The 19,509-nt window shown below is 46.7% G+C and overlaps 1 long non-coding RNA gene across 1 annotated transcript in view; it reads left to right on the top strand.

The window, feature by feature from the left end:
* Window positions 1-3,940: 3,940 nt before the first annotated feature.
* LOC138853789 (uncharacterized) overlaps window positions 3,941-19,509 on the top strand; it is an 87,650-nt gene continuing 72,081 nt past the window's right edge. Inside the window, exons 1-2 of the long non-coding RNA XR_011392949.1 lie at window positions 3,941-4,058; window positions 9,764-9,949. This is a non-coding gene — a long non-coding RNA (uncharacterized lncRNA). The remainder of the gene's footprint in view (window positions 4,059-9,763; window positions 9,950-19,509) is intronic.

Here is a 19,509-nt window from a genome sequence, read left to right on the forward strand (position 1 = left end):
TGGATCACTGCAGCAATGATGGCACTGATGATGGATCACTGTAACGTTGATGGCACTGATGATGGATCATTGCAACATAATGGCACTGATGATGGATCACTGCAACGTTGATAGCACTGAGGATGGATCACTGCAACATTGATGACACTGATGAGGGATCATTGTAATATTGATGGCACTGAAGATGAATCACTGCAACATTGATGGCACTAATGATGAATCACTGCCATCACATTCGACGGAAATTTACCATCGCTAAAAAACGTTTCCAGTTTCCTGCAGAACTGCGTGAAGACGACCCACCTGTAGGTGATGATGATTTTGGTGGTGGATGATGATGGTGATGGATGATGATGGTGATGGATGATGATGGTGGTAGTGGATGATGATGATGGTGGTAGTGGATGATGGTGGTGGTAGTGGATGATGGTGGTGGTGGATGATGATGGTGGTGGTGGATGATGATGATGATGGTGGTGGTGGATGACGATGGTGGTGGTGGATGATGACGGTGGTGGTGGTGGATGATGGTGATGGATGATGGTGGTGGTGTTGGATGATGATGGTGTGATGGATGATGATGGTGGTGTTGGATGATGATGGTGGTGATGGATGATGGTGGTGGTGTTGGATGATGATGGTGTGATGGATGATGGTGGTGGTGGATGATGATGGTGGATGATGATGGTGGATGATGATGGTGGAGGTGGATAATGATGGTGGTGGTGGATGACGGTGGTGGTGGATGATGACGGTGGTGCTGGTGGAAGATGACTGTGGTGGTGGATGATGATGGTGGAGGTGGATGATGATGGTGGTGGTGGAGGTTGATGGTGGTGATGGATGATGGTGGTGGATGATAATGGTGGTAATGGATGATGGTGGTGGATGATGATGGAGGTGGATGATGATGGTGGTAATGGATGATGGTGGTGGATGATGATGGAGGTGGATGATGATGATGGTGTTGGATGACAGTGGTGGTGGATGATGACGGTGGTGGTGGATGTCTGTGGTGGTGGATGATGATGGTGGGGGTGGATGATGACGGTGGAGGTTGATGGTGACGGTGGTGGTGGATGACGGTGGTGCTGGTGGATGATGATTGTGGTGGCGGATGATGATGGTGGTGGTGGATGATGATGATGGTGGTGGCGGTTGACGGTGGTGGTGGATGATGGATAAAGAGGGGGAGGAGAGAGTAACAGTGGATGAATGAATAACGGAGATGCAATGTGTGTGTGTGTGTGTGTGTGTGTGTGTGTGTACTCGCCTATCTCACCTAACTGTGGTTGCAGGGGTCGAGTCACAGCTCCTGGTGGGTGCGTGTGAGTGTATGTAGCATATGTAGTATTGCTTCCTCGTTTATTGATGGGTTTTAATGTTTATTATTATTATTGTTATTATGAATCATTGGTAGCAGTGGTGGTAATAATAGTAGTATTTGTGGTAGTGGTAGTTGTAGCAGCAGTAGTAGTAGTGGTAGTAGTTGTTATTTTGATTTTGATCGGCGTACGTAGCACATCTTGCTACCTAGCTAAGACGGCCGTCACCTCCCGCCGGTAGCGCTGCAGGAATGAGGAACGGAGAACAGCAGCAGCAGACGATGCAGAAGACGCTGTCTTATGCCTTTGACCTGAACACCCTATGTCTTGCCCAGTGCCCCACATTAACCCCCGATCACCTGTTCCTAGCTGGGGGTTTCGATATCTAGGTAACCCCCCCTTCCTAGCGTTCCTAGTTCGCCACAGTGTCGATGCTCTACTGTCACCGCTGTGCTTCAAGGGCTCCGGGTTGTTTATGCGTCTGTGGGTCGCGAAGCGCCTTCTATTGTACGTTTTTGTTGGATGCGTTACTCGCGTCTTGTCGCGTTGGTGGGAGCGTGCGTCGCCTGATGTAAGGGGTGAAGGAAGAGAAGGTGGCGATTTGCGTCTTGACCAATCCAGTGTTAGTGTAGGTATTATCTTCCGCCACTCGCTGATTCGCCGAGGCGTGAACATGACTAACAAATGGCGAGAAATCTCACACCTCCTGCCGCGTCCCGCGCGAGTCTTGCCCTATCACGGCGCGAGTTGCGACTGACGTCACACCTCCCTCACACCTATGGCGTGAAAACTCACACCTCCAGCGTTAGCGCCGCGGCGGTCGGCCAATCAAGTTCCGGCGCTGACACCATCTCGCACACCTTAGGCGTGAATGTTCACACCTGCCCACCAATCAGGTCTCATTTTTGGCGATGGCCTCCGCACCCACTCCATTACAATCAGGAGCTAGCGGGCGTGCCGAGCCAATCAGACGGGCATCAGGCTCCATCATACCTGCCCAAGATGGAGAGAGAACAGCGGTTCGTAGCTACCAACAGCCTGGTTCCTCAGAGACCGAGCACAGAGATTAACGGACAGAGACTCCAGCCTCCACCAGTGTGGTTTTTGTTGTGTCCCGGTTACTCGTTCTATTAACAGTGTTCTGTTGTTCAGCCCTTACTAAGGGTCGTGCCTCTGTCCTCTCCCCACGATAGTTATGTTGTTCATTCCCATACAACGAAAATTAGGTTGTTCAGCTTTAGTCAGGTAGTTTATCCTGTGTTACGATGGTTCCTGTATAAGTTATTTGTCTTCTGTTGCGGCTGTACTGATGTTCGCCTGGTGTGAAGGACCCTGCCTCTGTTCTTGACATCTGTTGACACCCTGTGCTGTGTGCAGGGTGAGGGAGGGAGGTTAGGAGATAGGGAGGGTGGGATTGAAGGAGGGAGGGAGGTCTGGTCTTGGCAGCTGGCCCAAAACACAAGTGACACCCTCTAACATAAATTATACAAAACTCCACAATTCAACACCTAGAGATGCACACTAGCTGTGGTATATATATATATATATATATATATATATATATATATATATATATATATATATATATATATATATATATATATATATATATATATATATATATGCATATGCTTGTAAGATGCTATAAATCTTAATTGCGTGTTTATATTGCTCATATATTATTAGCACTGTATTTTCTGTACTCTGCTGGAGTGTGAGCTCTTACCCTCCTCGCCACACTCTTTACTTTGCTTCTCCTGTCTTGAAGTTGCTTTGCCAACCTGTAACATGTACGTACAGGTGAGTTAAATAATTCCTGGCCACCACCGTCTCCACTCCAGCATTTCCACCTTTCTTGTCTTTAAAATATGATTGTTTCATTAATTAGAGACGTTGTTGTAATGTTGTACACACTGACTGAACGTCCCTCACATTGAGTTCATCTATACTTTTCATTTTTAGTTTCCTTCTAATCATCTGTGTTTCTATTCTAGTCTTTTTATCCAGGTCAGTGCGCAAGGCACTGGACCAGCTGGCTACAGTGGCTTACGGATTGGCCTGGAGTCTTACACGACTCAATTGCCGTGAGTTCGACCCCTACCTGTACAGTGGTTAGGTTCACTTATTTACAGACATTTAGGCTGACACTACATACTCTGACAGGCCTGTCACATATTGCATCAAGTGTTCTAGAGATTCTTGGTTCAGGTCGTCGAGGGCGGTTCTGAGGTCACATTGCTTCCCTCTTGTTCCTGATTACTGCCCCTGCTAACTAGTCTATACACCTGCGTCGCTAATTGCCACGTCTTCTGCTATCATTACCCTCGGCTGTAAAATATACCTGACGACAATGACCATTAATTAACAGGTAATAAATCAGGTAGCCACGGCAGGAGGATGAGACGAAGCTGTGGGCGTCATGTTGATGACTGTCCTCGCTTGTCTGGGATGATACACCTCCTGCTTCATCATTCACGACGGCCATGATGGACGTGCACGCAGGATACAATAGCAACAACAGCAGGAGCAGCAGCAACAGCAACAACAATCCTGCGTGTTTGGTTGAGAATAAAGCATAATTGATACATATATATGAATCTCCTTCTGTTCTGCAGGCCAGTCAATCATGCAGCCAGCCAGCCAGCCAGCCAGCCAGCCAGCCAGCCAGCCAGCGAGCCAGCCAGCCAGCCAGCCAGCCAGCCAGCCAGCCAGTCACACCAGAGTGCACATCCGGTAAGGTGAAGAGTACCGCGGCGAGCAGAACCAGGGCAGGGAGAAGAGTGCCGGGGTAGGGAGAAGAGTGCCGGGGTAGGGAGAAGAGTGCCAGGGCAGGGAGAAGAGTGCCGGGGCAGGGAGAAGAGTGCCTGGGCAGGGAGAAGAGTGCCTGGGCAGAGAGAAGAGTGCCAGGGCAGGAAGAAGAGTGCCGAGGCAGGTAGAGGAGTACCGGGGCAGAGAGAAGAGTGCCGAGGCAGGGAGAAGAGTGCCGGGACAGGGAGAAGTGCCGGGGCAGGAAGAAGAGTGCCGAGGCAGGTAGAGGAGTACCGGGGCAGAGAGAAGAGTGCCGAGGCAGGGAGAAGAGTGCCGGGACAGGGAGAAGTGCCGGGGCAGGGAGAAGAGTGCCGAGGCATGTAGAAGAGTGCCAGGGCAGGGAGAAGAGTGCCGGGGCAGAGAGAAGAGTGCTGAGGCAGGGAGAAGAGTGCTGGGGCAGGGAGAAAAGTGCTGGGGCAGGGAGAAAAGTGCTGGGGCAGGGAGAAAAGTGCCGGGGCAGAGAGAAGAGTGCCAAGGCAGGGAGAAGAGTGCCGAGGCAAGGAGAAGAGTGCCAGGGAGAAGACTGCCGCGTTTTAGTGAGGTGATTCTGGCACCTCCGCGAGAAGGAAGTTGTCAGCGCGAAGGTTAGTAATGGCTGTACGTGAGGCTGTGGCACCCTGCACTGGCATCCCAAGCACTTGTGGCACTCTCTCCGGCGCCAGCACTGCCATCAACCCCCCCACGCTTCTTCAGCCCTCGGGGGAAAAGGAATAGGTGGCAAGGAAGAGAAGTGAGAGAAGTGGGAGGTGTGTAGAGAGAGAAATGGATGAGAGGGAACAGAGGGGACCTTGTTAGGAAGGTGAGTAATGAAGACATTGAGGGAAAGAGTAAGAGAGGGGAGCAGTGAGAGATAAGAATGAGGGGAATGTGTCTAGTAAGGAGCTGGGGGAAGGGGGGTCCAAAGACAGATAATGAAGAGGGAGAGAAGCCCGACAAGAACGAGAGAGAGAGAGAGAGAGAGAGAGAGAGAGAGAGAGAGAGAGAGAGAGAGAGAGAGCACGAAAGTGCAGACAGAAGAAAACTTTAGACTCCTCACTATTCTGACGGGAAGAACTATCAACTTCTATCTTAAAGAAAGTCTAACAAGAGGTAAATAAAAAGTGAGGGGGGTGTGATGGTGATGGAGGGGAAACAGGAAACGAGGGATTGAGAGGGGAACATGGCCACAGGTCTACACCTGGGAGAGGGCCATGAGGGTGAGTCAGCCTGGAGGGAGCTACATCACCTCCTTGGAGCATATCTGAGGGAAAATAGAGGGGAGGAGGGTAAGGGGTGAAGGTCAGGTGGGGGAGGGGAGAGATGAGGGTGTTATGGGCCATGAGACAGTCTCTCAGTCAAGGTAAGGGAACCACACCCCATAAAGGCTGACAGATGGGCTCATAATTTGAATATTTATTACTTGTGTGATTCTGCTTTGATGTCTGAAGTGTGTATATATATATATATATATATATATATATATATATATATATATATATATATATATATATATATATATATATATATATATATATATATTAACTCGTTACCTAGCTAGCAAGAGAACCATAATCACCTCCTCCGTTGTCATTAGGAGAGGATTTCTATCTTTTCCATCCTTTCTTCACTAAGTTCGTGGATCTCTCTCTCACGACCCATGTTTTCCCTTTATAACCCCCTCATAATGGCCGTCTCCATGTACTCTTTTCTAACCCTCCATGGTCCCCTTCCCTCTCCTCTCTCTCCTCCCCTCTCCTCTCCACCCTTTGCCATATTTTCTTTCTCTTCTACTCCTTACCCTCCTCTCCCTTACCTGTCTTACTTTAAACAAAATGGTAAGGTCATTACTAAGGGAGAGTGAGGGAGAGTGAGGGAGAGTGAGGGGATATGAAAACTAGACTGAAGCTAGACATCTGACATGTAAAGGAAGGGCGAATAAGAAAAATTTGGAGGAAGGGAGGGTGAGATGAAGGGGGGAAGGGGAAGAGAAAGGAAGGGAAGGAAGGATAAAGGGAGAGAGGGAGGGAGAGGAAACTAATGACTAAGGGAAGCACCGGGAATAATACAACGATAAGGAAGGAAACGAAGATTGTTTCCCAGTGACTCAGACTGACCAGTTATGTAGCAGATATAGCAGCCATGGAGGTCAGAAAAATCACCACTGACTCCCCAACACCCCCACCCCCACCCCCACCACCACCACCACCACCACCACCACCACCACAAGAACATAAGAATGGAGGAACACTGCAAAAGGCCTACTGGCCCATACAAGGCAGGTCCTTATCAAAACCACTGATACCCAAAGCTACCCAGGAATTTAATCCCGTACCCACAACACCAATCAAACCCAGCCCCTCCCACTCAGGGTGGCGGAGGTACCACCTCTCCAAAAAATTTCCTGATGATGTTATGGTGGCACTTACAGGTGATACATCGCCCCGGGTGCCATTCTGAAACTGGCACCACACGGCGTTTTGAAAACAGTGCCAAGGTGCACATGTTAGCGAGAGATGAATAGCCTGGAGTGCCACCTCCAGGTGGCCCTGTGATGGCACCACAAAACCAAGGTAGCACATGAACACATGTGTCTAGAACACCTAGGTTTATACACTATTAAGAACAGTGTAAGTTTAGTATCTTATTATCTTGAAGATTGAGATACTTATGCAATATATGAGAATCTTTATTAAGGAAACGTTTCGCCACACAGTGACTTCATCAGTCCAATACAAAGCAGAAAAAAGGGGTAAGGAGAGGAAGAGTTTGAGGTAATCAGTCCCTCAGCCTGGAACACATCGACTCCAGGCTGAGGGACTGATTACCTCAAACTCCTCCTCTCCTTACCCGTTTCTGCTTTGTATAGGACTGAAGATGCCAAAGTGTGGCGAAACGTTTCTTTAAAAAAAAATTCCCATATGTTACATAAGTGTCTCAATCTTCAACATGTCGGTTTTCAAAACCACTTATCACATCTTATTATCTACTTTAGAAGAGGACCTTTGTAGACAAATAGTGAAGCGTCGACAGTATGGTGAATAAGAACATACAGAGGCGACTTTAACTGCACGATAAAGACTCCTTTGGAATCAGTGTCTTACTCACCGAACCTTTGTAAACAAACATGGCGGGATCACGCGAGTCTGACATTCGTAATTTAGTAGATTTGGTTCTAAAGAGAGAAATGTGTTATTTCTGGTACACGAGTCGCAATCTTCACATTTGTATGATAAAAAAAATGGATCTTTTGAATCATGAGCCACATTAGTGGTTCCCACTTGATACCTGTTGCCTGGCTTACCTGTGTCAACAAGCTCTCTTGTTGATGTAAGAGAGAGACAAAAGCGGTGAGGAATCTGGAGTTGCCTTTCTGTTTTGCTGTTATTCCCTCTGTTACCTCCATATGGAAGACCTCCTTACGTATATCACTACTCTCACTTCGGGATTAACCTAGATTATTTCGTAGAAACAAGCAAAAATATTTGCAAAGAAATATCTCAGCCAGCAGGATTCGAGCAGAGGTCGCCAGCTCTCCCAGAGTGTAGCTAGCTGCCAACCTGACGCCTTAAACCACTCGGCTACAGATGCCTCATAACGTTAGGTAGCTTGTTGGACTGCAAATCACGTTTCTCCTAATTCCGGGTACACCAGCGAGTCTACATACCTGGAGTCCACCTGGAGGGTATTCCGGGGATCAACGCCCCCGCGGCCCGGTCCATGACTAGGCCTCCCGGTGCATCAGGGCTTGATCAACTAGGCTGTTACTGCTGGCTGCACGTAGTCCAACGTACGAACCATAGCCTGGCTGATCCGGCACTGACTTTAGGTATTTGTCCAGCTCCCTCTTGAAGACAACCTCAAGCAGCTAACTCTACACAGTCGTGAAGTTCTGACCAGCTGGCTTCCAGTCCTGCTAGCTGAAATATTTTTTTTTACACACACCCTATATATATATATATTATATATATATATATATTATTGTAACCACGAACGAGTGGTATTAATCAGTAACAACACTGCGACTAGCCGACGATTCGAACCCACGTCGTTTTGGCCCGTCTCATGGTGAGCGAAAATCACACATGACGCTCTAACCCACGAGACCACGCATCCTACAAAAAACAAGCACCCAGCAGAGCTAGGTGTTTTACCTTGATCCTAGGACATATATATATATATATATATATATATAATATATATATATATATATATGTTTTAGCACAGTAGTTCCTCCACCCGTCCCTCCGTCAGTCATCTTCCGGTCTCCATCCCTACATTGTTCCTTCCCTCCTTCCCTCCCCCATAATCCCTCCCCGTGTCTCAGGAACTTATATCCTGTGACACGCCATTGAGGTGAAGAGCGTCCATGCCACACTGGCACAAGAGCCAGGAGCCCTGCCAACCTGCTAACAATCTCCCGCTGCATTAAAGGCCATAATCCTTAGACTTGCTGCGAGATCCTGACCTCCGAGGGAGACAATAAAAGAGGGGAGGAAGGGAGTGTAGGAGCGAGGGAGGTTTTTTAGGTGAGGGGGAAGGGGATGAGAGTGAAGGGGGAGGGGGGAATTTTACTCAGTGCCAATATTTTCACGTGCGGTGCTCGTTATGGTGCCACGGTGCCAGGCTTATTGTCGGCAGGCGCTGGGGGAGGGGGGAGGGTTGAGAGGGAGGGGTGTAGCTGTGTGGCCCTCCCTCTCTAGTGCCTCTCAGGGCTATCCAGCTCCACACTGTGCTGCCTAGGGCCTCTCCTTCTCGACCAGTGCCACCCACTGTCGCCCTATGCTAGCCAGTGCCAGCCAGTACCGCCCAGTTTAGCCCAGTGTCCCATAATGACGCCCATTGCCACCCAGTGCCTCCCAGTGCCACCCAGTACCTCCCAGTGCCTCCCAGTGCCACCCAGTACCTCCCAGTGCCTCCCAGTGCCGCCCAGTCCCAGCATCATCGCTGCAGCTGTCACGCCGTTGCCAGATTTATAAAGATGTGAGGAATGGAGAGGTAAAGGGGTGGGGGGTGGGAATGAGGGAGGGGTGAAACCCGTGGAGGGGAGGTAGAGGTTGAGGAAAGGATCTATCAACTGTGTCCCTGAATACCTGTGTCTTGCCTCTCAAGCAGTCTATCCCTGTCCACTCTCTCAGTTCCCCTTAGTATTTTGTATGTTATGTCTACCCTGGTTCTTCTGTTCCCTAACATAATCTGGATTGGTTCTTCTCGTAGCAAGTGAACCTTAAAGAGCCACGTAAGTTCCACCGTCTTCTAATAACATGTTCATTTTTCCACTACAATCTACCTTGTCCATAATTACTGTTTTGTCTGTTTCGTAAGGTGAAGTCTGTAGCCTTTGTGCCCTAATTTTGTACTCCGTGTTCGATCTTGCCTCTTCCCCCAGTCATCATCATTATCAAGTAACCACTTATCTGGAGAATCTTTCGGTTTGCCCCCATCAATTAGTAGAGTTTTGTTTTTATTTTCATTAGTTTTACATCATCAGCAAGTAAGGATACATCTGAATAAATTCCATCTGGAAATATCACTCACACAGTGCCAGAAACAGCAGTGGTAATAAAATAGATCCTTGCGGAACCCCGCTAGTTAGTCTTCCTCATTCAAACATTTAATCTTGGACAATCACTCTTTGTTTCCTTTACCCTAAGGTACTACTGTCTAATCCATCGGCGTACATTCCCTGATATTCCTGCCCCAGCCTCGACTTTCTGCCCCAGCCTCTCGTGGAGTACAGTACCAAAGGCTTTCCTGCACTACAAAAAAATGTGCAGTTCACCCATCCATCGATCTCCGGTGCTACTTCGGGAACTCTGTCACAGAACTCCAACGTGTCGGTAAGACGAGATTTGCAATCTGTAAACTGGTGCTGGTTATCGTTTATAAAAACCTCTTGGTTTCAAAAGACACTTTCAACAACAATATTTAGAAAACGTTAGAAGTGATCAAGGTCTCAGAACCGATACGTTTGCTGATATGTCCTAGTACTTGACCACTAATTTGTTCTACTGATTACCAAGATTTGTTTCATAAAGCTTGTCTTCCGCCGCGGGGGTTGAACCACTCTCCAGATCATTATCTCCATTGCCTTGTATGGTAGTCAGTCACAGCAATTTGTAGTTGAACGTTCCCTGTCTGTCTTCCTTGTTAAATGTGGCAAGCGTCCCGTGTCCAGTGTCTTGTAGATCTTTGAGTGAATGATTTAGAGTTTAGAAAACCCACGAGTTGATAAACGAGACGCTTGTGGAGCCTTTGGGTATCTTATGACTCGCGAAATCGTAATGACAAGATTGTAAACAAACCCTACCATGGGCGGGGTTAGAACCCGTCTGGAGTTTTGAGACTCTATGATCGCGGATTCTAACCCCGCCCGTGGTATGGTTTGGATATCTTATTTATGTATGTTTCGCCACTGGTTGGCGAAACGTCTGCAAATAAAGATACCCAGATATTCCACATACTTCTAAATCTTCATCTTCACCTGTTGTGTGTAGCAAGACAAGTAACTGTCGGTTCTCCAGTTCTTCTTGGCTCTCTTGTATTGCCTCTTGTTTCCACTGAAAACTCTTAAAATCGTTTAACATATCGCAGACTTCCTTATTGTTTCTCGTGAGTCTCCTCCCACCGTCTTCAGTCGAGTTAACTAGTCTTTTTATTGTTGTCGTTCTTCTAATGTGACTGTGTTTGTTTATAACCGGTTTTTGCTGCTCTTTGTGTGTGTGTGTGTGTGTGTGTGTGTGTGTGTGTGTGTGTGTGTGTGTGTGTGTGTGTGTGTGTGTGTGTGTGTGTGTGTACACAGACACACAAAGTAAAAACCAGGAGACACAAATCAAAATAATTAGGCACTAATGTCACCTGGAGAAGTTGAAGGCTTACTTTAGTGTCTCCCCTCGCCTCTGGCACCTCCCCTCGCCCCTGGCACCTCCCCTCACCTCTAGCACTTTGACTCACCCCTGACACCTCCCATCACGACTAGTACGCAGCTTCCTACACAGGCAAGCTTTCACACTACACAAATATCGCAACACGTCACTAGATTACAGCTTCCCGCCTCTCCTCCCGACGCTCCATAGCACTGTTTATCTGCCACGTCGAGATGTGCTCCTGTGTGTGTGTGTGTGTGTGTGTGTGTGTGTGTGTGTGTGTGTGTGTGTGTGTGAAAGAACACATGAAATTCTATAACTTTTTAAGTAAAAAGCACATATTTTTAAGTTTCAAGCCGACCAGAAGAGTCATTCTCCAGCTACCGCACAGAATCCAACAATTCCAAGATTTTTTTTTCACTATCTTAGCATATTGTCAAATTCGTGCTAAAACGTACTAGTTATTGTCGTCACAAGACGTCTCAGCCATGAACGACGGAAGACATTCAGACGAGACAGTCAAGATATTTCACCGACAAAAATAGTGTTTAAGTTTCAATTAGAAACATAATAGCACTGACTAGACGGCACTTACACGTGTCAATAGTTACATAAACCTTCCTCTAGTTACATTTCACCGGGGTTGAAAATTTGAAGCCGATCGGATGAGGTGTTCTTGATCTATAAACACAAAGGAATGAAAAAAAAATATCAGAAAAGACTTAAGGTATACCTTCAGGGATACCTAAGAACATGCATACACAATACCCACAAGATGAGTAATTGAACACCTGTGCAACACCTGGATAGCTTTAGTTGAAGACACCCAGGTGTTGCATCACAGGAACACAAGATACCCAGGTGTTGCATCACGGGAATACAAGATACCCAGGTGTTGCATCACGGGAACACAAGGTACCCAGGTGTTGCATCACGGGAATACAAGATACCCAGGTGTTGCATCACAGGAACACAAGATACCCAGGTGTTGCATCACAGGAACACAAGATACCCAGGTGTTGCATCACAGGAACACAAGATACCCAGGTGTTGCATCACAGGAACACAAGGTACCCAGGTGTTGCATCACGGGAATACAAGATACCCAGGTGTTGCATCACAGGAACACAAGATACCCAGGTGTTGCATCACAGGAACACAAGATACCCAGGTGTTGCATCACAGGAACACAAGGTACCCAGGTGTTGCATCACGGGAATACAAGATACCCAGGTGTTGCATCACAGGAACACAAGATACCCAGGTGTTGCATCACGGGAACACAAGATACCCAGGTGTTGCATCACAGGAACACAAGATACCCAGGTGTTGCATCACGGGAATACAAGATACCCAGGTGTTGCATCACAGGAACACAAGATACCCAGGTGTTGCATCACGGGAATACAAGATACCCAGGTGTTGCATCACAGGAACACAAGATACCCAGGTGTTGCATCACGGGAATACAAGATACCCAGGTGTTGCATCACGGGAATACAAGATACCCAGGTGTTGTTACATCAAGGGAACACAAGATACCCAGGTGTTGCATCACGGGAATACAAGATACCCAGGTGTTGCATCACTGGGACACAAAGGGTGAAGGAACACTGCAGTAGACTTATGACCAATACTAGGCAGGTCCAGCTTACACCCACACATGCACCCGTTCAACTTATATTTACAGCTACCCAAAGTTCTCGCCTCAATAAAACCACTTGGGATTTTGTTCCACTTATGTACAACTCTATTGCCAAACCAGTACTTCCCTATATCCTCTCTAAATCTAAATTTGCCCAACTTGAATCCATTGCTGCCAGTCCTGTCCTGGTTAGATATTTTCAACACGTTATTTATATCCCGACAGAACCCGCCGCATGCGGGAAGGTTAATGATGCTGCATTTCATATACTCTGAGATCAAAATTAATTTAACCCCCCAAAATAGACATTCAACTATTAATCTCTCGGTGCCTTGACACTTCCCTGGTTTCACCTGTGGATGCCTTTGACCTAGTGTGACCTGGCGGCACCGGGGTCAAATAGAGATCAAGGCTACAGAGGATTTCAAGTGACCAGCATGGTTAACGAGGTCATTAAGTGACCTCGCCTCCTCCCTCCCTAGCTAGGATGCTGTATGACCTCCCCAGCGGGGTAATGGCCTGCCCCCCTGGGAGGGGAGGGAAGGGGGAAGAAAAGGGAAGGAAGGGGAGAGGAAAAAGAAGGGATGGGAAGAAGCGGGGGAAAGATTTGTTAACGTTTTTTAGAGCTTTGAAATAGCTTTGTTTACGCATCTTAGAGCTTTGACACTCCCTTGTTTACGCATCTTAGAGCTTCTATTCGAAGAGCTCTCTTGGTGCTCCTTCAAGGGGATAGGAAGAGAGAGGCAAGGAATAGGTGAGAGGCTTAGAATAGAAGGTAGGAGAATGTCAGGAGGAAAAGGGGATGGACGAAAGAGAAGAAAAAAGGAAGATGAAAGAGAGAAGCAGCGAAGAGAGTCGCAAAGAAAGTTGGAAAGAAGAATATGAAGAAATGTGGGACAGAGAAGATATGGAGAGGCAATAATGGGAGGCAGAAGGAAGGCTAAAGAAATGGACGGAGAGGGGGAAAGATGAGTGAGAAAATAAAATAAGGGAAGTGGAAGGAGAGTGTTAGCTACGAAGTTAGCAATTAAAGTCACGTAGAGAGAGAGAGAGAGAGAGAGAGAGAGAGAGAAGGAAGAGGAGGTAACACCTCTTAGCTTGTAAATAAAGGTAGGCACCTTTACCTAGCCTTGTAAAATTACGTGTAAAAAAAAGAGACAGGGAGACGGGGAAACAAAGAGAGGGAGACGGGGAGGCACAGAGACAGAGACAAGGAGACGGGGAGACAGAGGCAGGGAGACGGGGAGGCAGAGAGAGACAGAGACAAGGAGACGGGGAGACAGGGAGACGGGGAGGCAGAGGGAGACGGGGAGACAGAGGGACAGAGGCAGGGAGACGGGGAGACAGAGGCAGGGAGACGGGGAGGCAGAGGGACAGAGACAAGGAGCCGGGGAAACAGAGACAGGGAGACGGGGAGACAGAGACAGGGAGACGGGGAGACAGAGGGACAGAGACAAGGAGCCGGGGAAACAGAGACAGGGAGACGGGGAGACAGAGGGACAGAGACAAGGAGCCGGGGAAACAGAGACAGGGAGACGGGGAGACAGAGGGACAGAGACAAGGAGCCGGGGAAACAGAGACAGGGAGACGGGGAGACAGAGGGACAGAGACAAGGAGCCGGGGAAACAGAGACAGGGAGACGGGGAGACAGAGGGACAGAGACAAGGAGCCGGGGAAACAGAGACAGGGAGACGGGGAGACAGAGGGACAGACTACATTCATAAGAATAAAAGAAAAAAAAATAATGAACACAAATAATACATAATTAGCTAATTAGATAAATAATTAGTTGAGAACGAAGAGCAAGCGAGTCTTCATGCATTTTAAGGGGAAAATTAAGCAATATATATATATATATATATATATATATATATATATATATATATATATATATATATATATATATATATATATATATATATATATAATGTGAGATGAAAAACAAAATATTGATATTTCCCATTTTTTTACTTTTTGAGGGGGCTTATACCCCTAGAATTTTCATCAGCGAGGCTCTTGATCCACACAGTGACTAACATGATCAGTGGAGATAGGTTTAGTCACTCAAAAATCACATAAATGGAATTTAAAGTACAATATATACGGCTTCCGTCGCACATCGAATTACTTCTTCCTGATAAAGTAGATAAGTTACCCCTAAAAAGGTACCTCGAAAGAAAATGTAAAACCTAACTTTGGTGTGTCGAGCACACCAAGGAGGAAAGAGCTGACCACGACGTTTCGGTCGTCAGCTCCGCTAGTGTGGGCTATTTGTGTATTGTTCCAGTCACGGTGTTGTGCCTTTATCTTCTTTATGTAAGTGAATATTTTAGAAATGCAGTTAGAAGTCTGAGTACATCTATAACTCACTATGATAACTTAAACGTAGATAAGTACGTTTATGGAGAAGCTTGCAATGTGAACACTGACTGAACTGATGAATGGTTTTGAAAACCGACAAGTTGAAGAATTGAGACACTTGTGCAACACATGGGAAATGTGGAAAATTGCATTTATCTGAATGTATCATTATGTACATAACAGTAAATGAACAAAGATAATTATTATTTATCAGTTAGACAAGAAGGAATTTGGGACACCAAGGTCGCAAAAAATGTCCCCCTTCGATACCTACCACTGTCATATCCACAAGTTGCTCTGGACCTATTAATTACAAATGAAATATGTATCATCAGGAATGCTGGTAAATATACAAATTTGTGGACTGTATATTAAAATTAATAAATGATTATATATGCACACATTTACATAACAGAAGGAGAATATATCTTAATATCACTCACCAGTTTGACTGGAGATTAATGTGTATCATACTCAGAAAACCTCACTGTCTGTACATGAAATAACACTGGCCAGAGTTAAACATAACAGACTTATCTGAGGTTCCTGGAGCTTTCTTGTCCAGTCGCCTGATATCTCAAGTTATGCTGGAATGCACATCCAACAATTTCGCCTCCTATTTGAGAGGTGTCAACCCAATTTTACCTCTGGAGCACGAAAATTCTTCACATTAACTAACGTCTGTTACTCAATTCGAAACAACAATGGCGAGTCTCTCTGCGCAGGCGCAGTCTCCCTGTCGGCTCCATTCTCTTCTTTTAAAAATACACTTTTAATCAGGTTTATTTACACAGCATAATATTGGGAAATTATTTTCCACAGGAATCTTCCTACAAGTGATGGACTGCACACATCGATTCCAGGTTGAGGGACTCATTACCTCGAACTCCTCCTCTCCTTACCCATTTCTACTTTGTATTAGACTGATGAAGCTACTGTGTGGCGAAACGTTTCTTCAATAAAGATTCCCATGTGTTGCATAAGTGTCTCAATTCTTCAGACTGACAGATGTTGTAGTGGCTAAACTGCCAGTACTTCTGGCAGTTTGTCAGACCCACAGATGGTGACCACCAAATGCATGGTATATGGCCAGCTGTGTGGTCACTATCTTCAACACAATGTGCTTAAATGTCCGCTTACTGAGGAATATAGAGATAGCCAACATAGTAACCTATGTGATATGTCAAGGTATCTCATTAATTGAAATAATATATCACACACATTAAGCAAATATCCTAAATTTCCTGGCAACAGCTAAGACAATCGTAAATATAAATCTCGATGTACTCCTGTTAGCCCTTTCAGGGCCCTAGTTTCCAGGCCTTTTGTGTATACATAGGCTCATATGCTACCATCCACATGATGGATATGGAGTGCACAATAAACTAGCCACTTCGGTGGGAAAATCTATTCTCTAGGATTTTGGGGAAATTTCTAGTATTCTAGACCAATACATACTTCCCCCAATGACTGCCCCTCCCCGATTTCACCAGCAACACAAGAACAACACATTAAGCCAGACAGGATAAACACAACCCCTCCCAGGATGAGACTGATAACCTAACGACCATGTCTAAACAACCAGACTCGCTACCACTGATGGCTAAACACAAGCCACTCACCTCAAGACGCCCATCACCCACCTCAAGATGCCCATCACCCACCTCAAGATGCCCATCACCCACCTCAAGATGCCCATCACCCATCTCAAGACGCCCATCACCCACCTCAAGACGCACATCACCCACCTCAAGACGCCCATCACCCACCTCAAGACGCCCATCACCCACCTCAAGACGCACATCACCCACCTCAAGATTTCTCATTTGTACCTCACACTATAACGATACACTTCCATGTGCTAAACAATACACCATCTACAAGAAACAGGAGGAAGTTGAAGCCAGCTGTCGCAAAGAGAACAAGATTATGTTGGAGCCAGCTGTGGCACAGAGAACAGGAGGATTCGGTACATGTAATAGTCTGTGTTGTGAGAAGCACTGTGGAGTGCTTCCTGCAACACACGACTCGTTCTCTATCTCATTCCCCTTGTTCTCTTTCTCATTCCCCTCATTCTCTTTCTCATTCGTCTCGTTCTCTTTCTCATTCCCCTCATTCCTTCCAGCTGCCCTCTTGTCCCTTCCCACTCCCAGGACTAACACCACGACCACTGATCTAAATAATGCACTACTGACGCTGTTGAAGAGACGCATCGCTGAACAAGCTTAAATTGGAACAACGTTTCGCTCGATTGTAGCTTTATGAGCTTGATGTCCCCTGATAAAGCTCATTTGAATAAGAAAAGGAGCAGCAACGAAAGCAGCAGCAGCACCAACCTACCACCATCATCACTACCACCCACCACCATACCATCTCTATTACCACCACCCCATCATCACCCCACCCCACCACCACCCCACCACCACCCTACCACCACCCTACCACCACCCCACCACCACCCCACCACCACCCACCACCACCCCACCTCCCAAAAACCACCTGTTCCTCAGGTGAGCTACGGATCACCACACTGCCACCAGCAAACACTATTCGCAACTCTCACAACACAAAAGAGGAAGGTGGCACGCATTTCACCTTAATTACTCCATCTCACAAGTAGGGGGCATTTTAATAGGTGCCCCCTACGTGTGTGTGTTGCGGTGGGGCACCCAACTAACTCGCCCCCAGCATGCAAACCCACCGTTTAGGGCCGGAAACGCCACTGCCGATTCTTAATGCGGATTGGTACTTAGGAGAATGGTCACTCATTACGGGTAAGAGGTCAGCACTTGCCGGAGACGCAGCAGCCATTAAGAATTATTGATCAAACTTTGTGGTTATATGTGAAGTTATAACCCTCCCAGTGACGTATACGTTGTCGCTACTGTAATGGACTGGTATATACACTGTGGTTAACATCTTGGGGGGGGGAATAATATATTCACTGTGGCTATTGAAGTGGACGGGTGTATTTACTGTGGCTACTGTAGTGGAGTGGTATATACATATTGTGGTTAATGTATTGGGTATACGTATATACTGTAGCTATTGTAGTGGACGAGAAATATTATTTTATTAGTATTTTTATTAAATTTGTTAACATTATTAGTAGTAACAGTAGTAATAGAAAAAGTAGTAGTAATAGTAGTAGTAATAGTAACAATAGCAGTAGTAGTAATAGCAGTAATGGGGAAGACACATATGCAACAGTTAGACAACTTTATTCCGAAACGTTTCGCCTACACAGTAGGCTTCTTCAGTCAAATACAGAAAGTAGGCAGGAACAGTAGAGATGTGTAGGCGAAACGTTTCGGAATAAAGTTGTCTAACTGTTGCATATGTGTCTTACCTAACAACCTGTCGGTATTGTATACCATTTTGATGTTCATCAGTAATGGGGAAGCTCTAAATCTGTCAAATGGGGAATGTAAGACAATCATGTTTGATCGGATCAAGGGAAGGAGTAAATGTGATTCCCTGGATCAAGAGCCAATCACCAGTATCAAGGAACCGACCTTGGAGCACGAGATAGATGTGCTCCCCATCCTCTCCCCATTCAATCTCCATTCTCTCCTCATCCCCTCCCCAACACTCCCCCATTACTCCCCATCACTCCCCCATAATTACCTTCATTAAGGATATACTTTATAAACTAGTCAGGACTCGACCCTCAAATTCCCATCAGACAATAGAGGGGAGGACGGGCAGTTAGTTGATGGGGTGTTGTTGTGGTGGTGGTGGTGGTAGTGTTGTAGTGGTGGTGTTGTGGTGGTGGTGGTGTTGTTGTTGTTGTGGTGGTGGTGTTGTGGTGTTGTTGTTGTTGCGGTGGTGGTAGTGGTGTTGTTGGTGGTGACGCTGTTATGGTGGTGGTGGTGTTGTTGGAGGTGTTGTTGTTGGAGGTGTTGTTGTTGTTGTGGTGGTGGTGGTGGTGGTGGTGTTGTTGTGGTGGTGGTGTTGTTGTTGTGGTGGTGGTGGTGGTGTTGTGGTGGTGGTGTTGTTGTTGTGGTGGTGTTGTTGTTGTGGTGGTGGTGTTGTTGTTGTGGTGGTGGTGTTGTTGTGGTGGTGGTGGTGTTGTGGTGGTGGTGGTGTTGTTGTGGTGGTGGTGGTGTTGGTGGTGTTGTGGTGGTGGTGGTGTTGTGGTGGTGGTGGTGGTGGTGGTGTTGTTGTTGTGGTGGTGGTGTTGTTGTGGTGGTGGTGGTGTTGTTGTGGTGGTGGTGGTGGTGTTGTTGTGGTGTGTGTTGTTGTGGTGGTGTTGTTGTGGTGGTGTTGTTGTGGTGGTGTTGTTGTGGTGGTGTGTGTTGTTGTGGTGGTGGTGTTGTTGTTGTGGTGGTGGTGTTGTGGTGGTGGTGGTGTTGTTGTGGTGTTGTTGTGGTGGTGTTGTTGTGGTGGTGGTGGTGGTGGTGTTGTTGTTGTGGTGGTGGTGGTGGTGGTGGTGGTGTTGTTGTTGTTGTGGTGGTGGTGGTGGTGGTGGTGGTGGTGTTGTTGGAGGTGTTGTTGTTGTGGTGGTGGTGGTGATAGCATTGTTGTT

This window comes from Cherax quadricarinatus, chromosome 40, assembly GCF_038502225.1.
Source record: "Cherax quadricarinatus isolate ZL_2023a chromosome 40, ASM3850222v1, whole genome shotgun sequence".
In the NCBI taxonomy this organism is placed as follows: Eukaryota; Metazoa; Arthropoda; class Malacostraca; order Decapoda; family Parastacidae; genus Cherax; species Cherax quadricarinatus.